At 36.7% G+C, this 8,560-nt stretch overlaps 1 pseudogene across 1 annotated transcript; it reads right to left on the reverse strand.

The window, feature by feature from the left end:
- Positions 1-3,681: 3,681 nt before the first annotated feature.
- On the reverse strand, positions 3,682-4,451 carry LOC309837884 (small ribosomal subunit protein eS1-like; annotated as a pseudogene). Its single transcript has one exon. The product of its transcript is annotated as a small ribosomal subunit protein eS1-like (transcript).
- Between the last annotated feature and the right edge of the window lie 4,109 nt (positions 4,452-8,560).

Genomic DNA, 8,560 nt, shown 5'->3' on the forward strand with positions numbered 1-8,560 from the left:
TCGACAGATGAATGGATAAAGAAGATGTGGCATATATATACAATGGAATATTAGTCATAAAAAAGAATGAAATAATGCCATTTGCAGCAACATGGATGGACCTAGAGATTATCATACTAAGTGAAGTGAGTCAGACAGAGAAAGACAAATATCCTATGACATCACTTATATGTGGAATCTAAAATGTGACACAAATGAACTTATTTACAAAACAGAAACAGACTCACAGACTTAGAAAACAAACTTATGGTTACCAAAGAGGGAAGGGGGGGAAGGGATAAATTAGGACTTCAGGATTAGCAGATACAAATTACTGTGTATAAAATAAACAAGGCCCTATTGTATAGCACAGGGAACTATATTCAATATCTTGTAATAAACCATAATGAAAAAGAATATGAAAAAGAATCACTTTTTCTGTACACCAGAAACTAGCACAACATTGTAAATTAACTATACTTCGATCTTTAAAAAAAAGAGTAGAAGTGGAGAGATCTACTTACTACATAGGGCAGGGAGGAAAAGAGTCTTTGAAGTGACACTTACATTAAGTTTTAAAATGAGAAGCAACATGCTTTGGAAAGAGCCGGGGAGAAGCATTACAGCAGAAGAAACAGAATGTGCTAAGGCTTGACTTGTACAGAGAACTGAAAGATACAGTGAATGGTTGTAACACAATGGTTGAGGAGAGGGTGACATGAAATGAGTTTGGCGAGGAATGCCATGAAAGTAGAGACCAATAGCTTAGACTAGGAGGTAGTGGAGATGTAAAGAAGTCATCACAATTTGCATATATTTGTGGGTATAGCTGATAGGACTTGTGAATGAAATAATTGTGGGGGATGAGAGAAAGAGGGGGGTCCCAGAAGACTCCCAGGTTTCTGGATTAAGCCACTGGTGAATAGTAGTGTCATTGCAGACTGAGAAGATCAGAGAGAAAGAGGTTAGAAGAAAAACCAGTTTTGCTTTTGGGTATGATAAATCTGAAATGCCTGCGATGTATCTAAGATAGAACAAGTAGGCAATTGAGAGTCTGGAGCTCAGAGGAGAGGACTGAGGACATATATTAGAAATAACACTGTAAGGATGATATTTTATTTATTTATTTATTAATTTATTATTTTATAAATTTATTTATTTACTAATTATTTATTTTTGGCTGTGTTGGGTCTTTGTTGCTGTGTGCCGGCCTTCTCCAGCTGCAGTGAGCAGGGGCCTCTCCCGTTGCGGAGCATGGGCTCTAGGCGTGGAGGCTCAGCAGTTGTGGCACATGGGCTTAGTTGCTCTGCGGCATGTGAGATCCCCCTGGACCAGGGATTGAACCCATGTCCCCTGCATTGGCAGGTGGATTCTCAACCACTGCGCCACCAGGGAAGTCCTGGGATAATATTTTAGACTTGGAGATGGGTGAGATCTCCTAGGAAGACAGAGTAAAGGGAGAAGAAAGGAGAGCTGAAGACTGAGCATGGAGAACTAGCCAGGTGAATAGTTGTGCCACTAAGAGAAATGCTGAAGGAAATTAAGAGGAGCATATGGTTAGGAGAGGAAATTGATGATTTATCTTTGGAACTTGCTAAGTTTAAGGTACAGACTAGACTCGTGTCATTTCTAGTGTGATGCCTGGCAAAATGTATAGGTCCCCCTTCACAATGTTAATGCCATACTTATATTTTATTTTGTGATGAGGCCTTACAATATCTCTGTGAATTTTCAGGATAAAACATTCATGGTCATGTCCGAGTTGGAGTTTGGATCAGGAGAAACAATTCTACTAAGATCCATGAAATTGAAGGTGTTTCTGAATTATGGAGATAAATGGTTCTCTATGTCACCAGTCCTAAACAACAAGTGGCTATTTCTTTTGGGGTAATGGACATGAGATGAAGAAAGACAAGTTTGTTCAATGTTGAGCCAATGTGCTTTACTGGTAGCACACAAGCTGAGAATGCAATGAAAATACACGTGTTTTGAACATCTACCATGTGCCAGGCCCTGTGCTAGGTTCTGGGGATAACTCAGAGAACAAGATAGACAAGACTTGCACCTTACAAACAAGCAAAGGAGATGGGGAAAAATTAACCTACAAATAAAATAACTGCAAAGTGTGACAAGTGCTATGAAAGAAACAAACAGATCCAGGAAATAAGTGGGAGGGGTGGTATGGCACTTTGGGTTTAGAAAGGGTCTTTAGGGAAATTTTCCTTGGGTAAGTGACATTTACTTGATTCCTGAAGGATGAGGGGTCAGTCATACCAAGATTAGGGGATGTGCCTGGCTATCGATGAAACACCAAATTGTTTTTTGCAGAATCTGACTGTGAAAAGTTAAGCCAGGCTGAATAGCTCATATTGGAATATTCAGTACGGGCACACTGAGAGCGGGGGAAGGTGTTGGAAGTGGTCTGCCCCCATGGGGAGTATTTTATCATTGACTCTGTTTAAAATTGCCTGCATTCTCCTTATAAACAAGTCATATATAATATGGGATTATATTCAGAATGTAGCTAGGTGATGACATATGAGCAAGCAGAAGTTTAATAAATGGTTTTATACCTGCAGTAGGCAGGCTCTGAGATAACCTTCAATGATCCCTCTAATGAAAGTATAGTATTCATACCCTCCTGTGATTCCCCTCCCCTTGTGTGTAGGTGTGTATTCACTTTTAACGAATAGAATGTAGCAGAAATGATGATTTCACTTCTGAGATTAGGTTACAAAAAGACTGTGGCTTCACCTTGAGAGCTCCCTCTTGTTCTATTGCTCACTCTGAGGAAAGACAATTGCCATGTTGTGGGCTGCCCTATAGACAGGCCTCTGGCTAATGACCAGTGAGGAACTGAGGTCTTCCCTCCAACATCTCACCAGGAACTGAGTCCCACCATCAACCACATGAGTGAGCTTGGAAGCAGATGCTCGCCAGAGGCACCCAGGTATGCAGCACCTGGATTCCTAACCCTCAGAGGCTGTGAGATAGTAAACGTTTGTTGTTTTAAGCAGTAAGGTTTGGGGTAAATTGTTACACAGCAATAATAACTAACACAACAGCAATCATATAACTTTTGAAATACTAATTTAAAAACACTAAAAGACAATAAGGAGGGAAATAAAATTGAATAAAAACTATAACAGTAGTTTCCATGGTTACACTATTTATTTTAATAGCTTCTTAGGCATTCTAATCACACTGACTAGATTCCCTAGTAGTGGTTAATTTCATCCAGTTTATGTTGAGTCTGACTAGTTTTATTCCCAGGGAGTGACATTTTATCTAACTTCTAGATGCATCTAACTATGGACTCCAACAAACTGAGTATTATACACACTGACAACTAAATATTTATTGATTCATTCATACATAAATTCATTTTGTCTACTGAAGACTCAGAAAGGAATCCAAAATGGCATACTGATTCTGTTGGTCTTTTTTTCTTTTGGATTAATGTTCACAGGAGAGTTAGATGTTAAATTCATTCATTTTTTTAAAATACTTTTTTTAAACAAAAAGTATAAATGTTAAATGTACAATGAAAAAATAGAGAAGCAAAAAAGAAGAAAGTGAAAGTCAACTTTGAACCTGCTACTCAGAGAGGACTGCTACTGAATGCACTATTGATTTTAGTTGACAGCAGTTGCCTATTCTATTTTTTTTAAACATCACAAATAAGACTTTTTATTGTCACCATTAAATGTCTGAATTATAAACAGATTCTTGGATTGGTGGCTCATATCCATAAGCTCATTCAACTCTAGCATTCAACTCATCCCCAGCAGCTTTTCCAAAACTACTACCTTCACCATGAAACTCCATTAGTTTACCCAATTCAAATTTTTGCTTCTTAGGATTTTTACTTGTCTAACAAAGACATCAGAGAGAGGATAAAAAGACTGGCAAAGCCTTTTCTATGTCTTTCCCAGTGCTGTCTGGAATCAATTTATTGACCACTTTTTTTAAGTTATTTGTCTGCACCTCTCGGGTCATGATTCCCAACATCTTCTGGATTTCTGACTATTGTGTTTTTTAGTAAAATCAACACAGAATTAGATGAAGCAAATAACCATTGGTAGTCTTGACATCAGCATGAGATTCGATCATGGCCTGCCATTTTTTGACCATTCTGGAGCACAGTTTATCACAGGTACAATCCATGCCATGGGAGTTGGTCAGGCAGTTTTTGCCCTGAACATCCTCAGTAATTAGCTTGGATTTTCTAAATGCACCTTCATTATTCTGCAGATGAGCAAGGCTCCCTTTAAAAACATGACCCTTGAGGCCATCAGATGCAATTTTGATTCCTTGAGTTTTCCTGACTAGTGTTTTTCCAATGTTTCATATACTGAACATAGCTGGTACTTTCACATCATACCAATCTTTCATAGAGAATGGATTAACCACTTTCTTCTTGGCAAACTTTTTGCCACTTTTCATAAGCACTTGTTCTTGCCCACTGCCATGGTGCTGCTCAGAGGGCCAAAAGGGCTATTTGCTTATTTTTTTAAAAATTGGGAAAATATTCTATTCTTGGTTAACTTGCTAATTGATTTTTCTGAAACTCAGTTTCCTTAATGAAATATTATATCTGAAATTTTATGTATTAATATTTAATAATTTAGTATCACTAATATTTAATACCTAGTACCACTTACTAATGTTATAAACACTATACCCAACAACTTTATTTACATTATCTAATTTGACTTTCACTATACCTTGTGAGTTAGGCACTAATATTACTTCTATTTTTCAGATAAGTAAACTAAGGCTTAGAGAGGTTAAATAATTTGCTCACACAGGGTCACAAAGCTAAGCAGTTTCAGAATAGAGATTCCATCCCAGTTCTGTCTGACTACAAAATTTATACTCATACCACTCTGCTATAGTTTCTCCCTCAAACTTGTTCCCATAATGCTTTTCATAAAGGAAAAATGTCATTTAAAAAACTTTCATATTTAGAAAAGACATCATATTTGTTGTTAAAAGACTAACCTAATTTACCCATACCTCCATTCAATTCCTTTGAAAGTTTTTTGAAGATAGTGTCTCAAGACAAAAATATTAAGATCTAAAGGAAATATACATGAATAAAATTCTTTCCCTGCCAAAATAAAACAGTGGATGTTACCAATGATTTGCCTCGTTTGAAACTGGAACTATCATCAGGGAGCCAATTTCCATTTATATAAAACTACATAATTCTGTTTCTGATTATAATTTCTAAAGTTATAGTCAACTGTTACAGTTGAAAAGCTAGATTTTTATCAGTTACACTTCTGCTGCTGTAGAGTCTATTATAATGAAATAAAGGAGTAATATGGAAAGAAAGAGCAGTGATAGTGATTAAGGAATGTTAGAATAGAAAGAAATTTGGAGGCTACTTTGCCCATTCTCCATATTTTAGAGAGGAGAAAACTGAGGTCCAGAGAATTAACTATCTCTGTATCTCTTAAGCTGTCAAAGTAGACAAAGTGTAAGAGTACAGGTGTGTGAAAAGTGACTTTCATCTGATAATTAAGACAGTGTTGCAAATGTATTCACCCAAGTTCTAAAACTCTATCAATAAGAGAAACAGATTTTTTAAAAACCCCAAATAACAAAAAGCATAAGATCTGGTACATAAAAAGTACCTAATAAATATTTGCGAATGAACAAATGAATAAAAAGATTTTATTGCTTTCATTTTCAAGTTCCCTCACAATCCTTTAATTCATATTTTATATGCAATCATAATGTATACATATAGTTTATTTTGCTCTTTGCCCTTGAGTTATAGCATAACATTTTTCTGTGTTATAAAATGACCAGAACCTTTTAAAGGACATATTGAAGTTACAACACTTCTGAGTCAGATTCCCAAATGACTGTTAAAAATGACTATTAACAGGGGTGAATCCAGGTTTTGCAGGGAGGCCCTCATTAAGGAAAAATTACAAAAATATGTTACTTAAAAAAATTTTTTACAAAACAGTGAAAAAATATCTATCTCTTTCAAGAGACCATTTCTAGGGCCCCTCCAGGGCTTGGAGGGGCCTGTGCATTGAGTGGCCCTGAACCTTCATTAGCTGCATAGTACTTATGCCTCTGTTGGTAACCAGATACCACCTTCATGGTGGTTATGATACAGCTTGAATGTTTTTTAGAGGTTTACTAAAATTTTAGAAATGTACATCACACTTTGACAGTGTTAGAAATTCTTTCTATCCAGCTGACCTGGAATCTACTTCAGGCCCCACCATAAACTTGGTGGCTTTTAAATTATAAGCAAGTCTCTTAACTTCTTCAGGTCTCAAATTCCTCATCTGTAGAATGGGCTTAATATCTATCTCAAAGAATTGCAAATGAAAACAAAGATAAAATAGTTGGTACGGTTCCTGACACATCATAAATGCTCCATAAAGATTAGGTATTATGATTACAGTGATAGTTAAAACATTAGCCTACCTTATATGGGAACCTCCTGTCTCTCCATTACAACTTTGTACATTGACTGTAGGTAAAATATGGTGTAAAATGAGTTTTAAGGATTGTGCAGATTCAATTTTTTATTATTTTAATTTTTAAAAATAATGTTATTATGGGGCTTCCCTGGTGGTGCAGTGGTTGAGAGTCCGCCTGCCAATGCAGGGGACACGGGTTCGTGCCCTGGTCCGGGAAGAACCCACATGCCGCGGAGCGGCTGGGCCCGTGAGCCATGGCCGCTGAGCCTGCGCGTCCGGAGCCTGTGCTCCGCAACGGGAGAGTCTACAACAGTGAGAGGCCCGCGTACCGCAAAAAATAAAAAAATAAATAATGTTATTATGAAAAATAGTAACTACATAACAGAACATTTGGAGAATAGAGAAAAGAAAAAAAATAGCACCCATAATTTCTCCAGACTTATGCTATATTTTCTTGTTGTGTTTTTTTCCTTAATGCAGGCTTCATTTAAAATATAAAAATGCTTGAAATAAGTAGACCCAATTATTCTCTTTTTTTAAAATTTAATTATTTATTTGGCTGCGCTGTGTCTTAGTTGCAGCACGTGGGATCTTTAGTTGCGGCATGCAAACTCTTAGTTGTAGCATGTGGAATCTAGTTCCCTGACCAGGGATCGACCCCAGAGCCCCTGCACTGAGAGCACAGTCTTAGCCACTGGACCACCAGGGAAGTCCCCCAATTATTCTCTTTTCAAGGGGGGTTGGTATTATGGCATTATTATTTTCAAATACATGGCAAATCTCAAAATATGTTTTACATAAAACTATTTGAGAAAAATCAGGAGGAAGAAAAGATACACATTCTACTGTTATCGTTCCATAGTTATTCCCACAAGCCGCGCGGCGCGGCCAAAATAAATAAATAAGTAAATAAAGATTCATGTTTTTATAAGATTATGATCTTACTGTACATATAATTTGATAGTCTGCATTTTTTTCCTACATTATATCACAAGTCTTTCTCCATACTACTACATACTACTACAGCGACATTCATAGTAACTAGAGCATCTGAGAGCAAGGCTTAGTTTCCTAAACTTCATATGACTGTGTGTGAAGAAACTAAGGCAGGCCAAGGTTTGAAAAGTCAGAAACTCGGAGTGAGTGCTTTTGGTTTGCCTGCAACTATAATGTGGAAAATGTAGAAAGAGAAGTTATGACTCAGGGATTCTTGATTTTCAACCAAATGTCCCAAGTCAGCAAAAGAATATAAAGCCCTATCAATATAATCCTAAATTCCATAAATACTTTTATTTCTTTAATAGATGGGAAAGTGGTGCAATACTATTCAACAGCAAGGACTTATCTGTCACAACGTGTTATTATTAGGGTTTTAGCTCTCAAAATGGGGTAAATTTACTCCTCCACCACCCAAAGGGGTCTTTCTTTAAAATTCCGCAAGGCAACGCAAATCCTCACTATAAAGAACAAGTCAAGTCCGGACATGGTTGTCTGAATTCAGTGACATTTGCTCTTGGAAAAAGACTTTTACCTTTTAATTATGCTTTTGTGCTGATATTCATTGATTTCAAAGCACAAACTTTTTCTTTTAAGCTTCTTGTTCCTTTAACATTGTCCTGCTGTAGGAATTCAAGCCACTTTTAAAAATTGTAAAATACACACTGAGGAAGCAATCCACATGTCCATTGCTGAATGAATGGAAAAACAAAATGTGGCATATGCATACAATGGAATATTATTCAGCCTTAAAAAGGAAGGAAATTCTGATATTGATACATACCACAGCATGGATGAACCTTGAAGACATTACGCTAAGTGAAATAAGCCAGACACAAAAGGACAAATATTGTATGATTCCACTTATATGAGGTATCATAGAGATAGAAAATAAAATAACGGTTACCAGGGCATGGGGGGGAGGAAGGAACAGGGAGGTATTGTTTAATGGGTACAGAGTTTCATTTTCTGATGATGAAAAGTTCTGGAGATGGACAGTGGTGATGGTTGCGTAACAGTGTGAGTGTGCTTACTGACACCGGACTGCATACTTAAAAAGGAGTAAAATAGTAAATCTTATATATTTTATGGTAAATTTTAAAAAATCCAGTGTATAACATACATTGAGAAAA

This window comes from Grampus griseus, assembly GCF_964374135.1.
Source record: "Grampus griseus genome assembly, chromosome: 20".
NCBI lineage: Eukaryota > Metazoa > Chordata > Mammalia > Artiodactyla > Delphinidae > Grampus > Grampus griseus.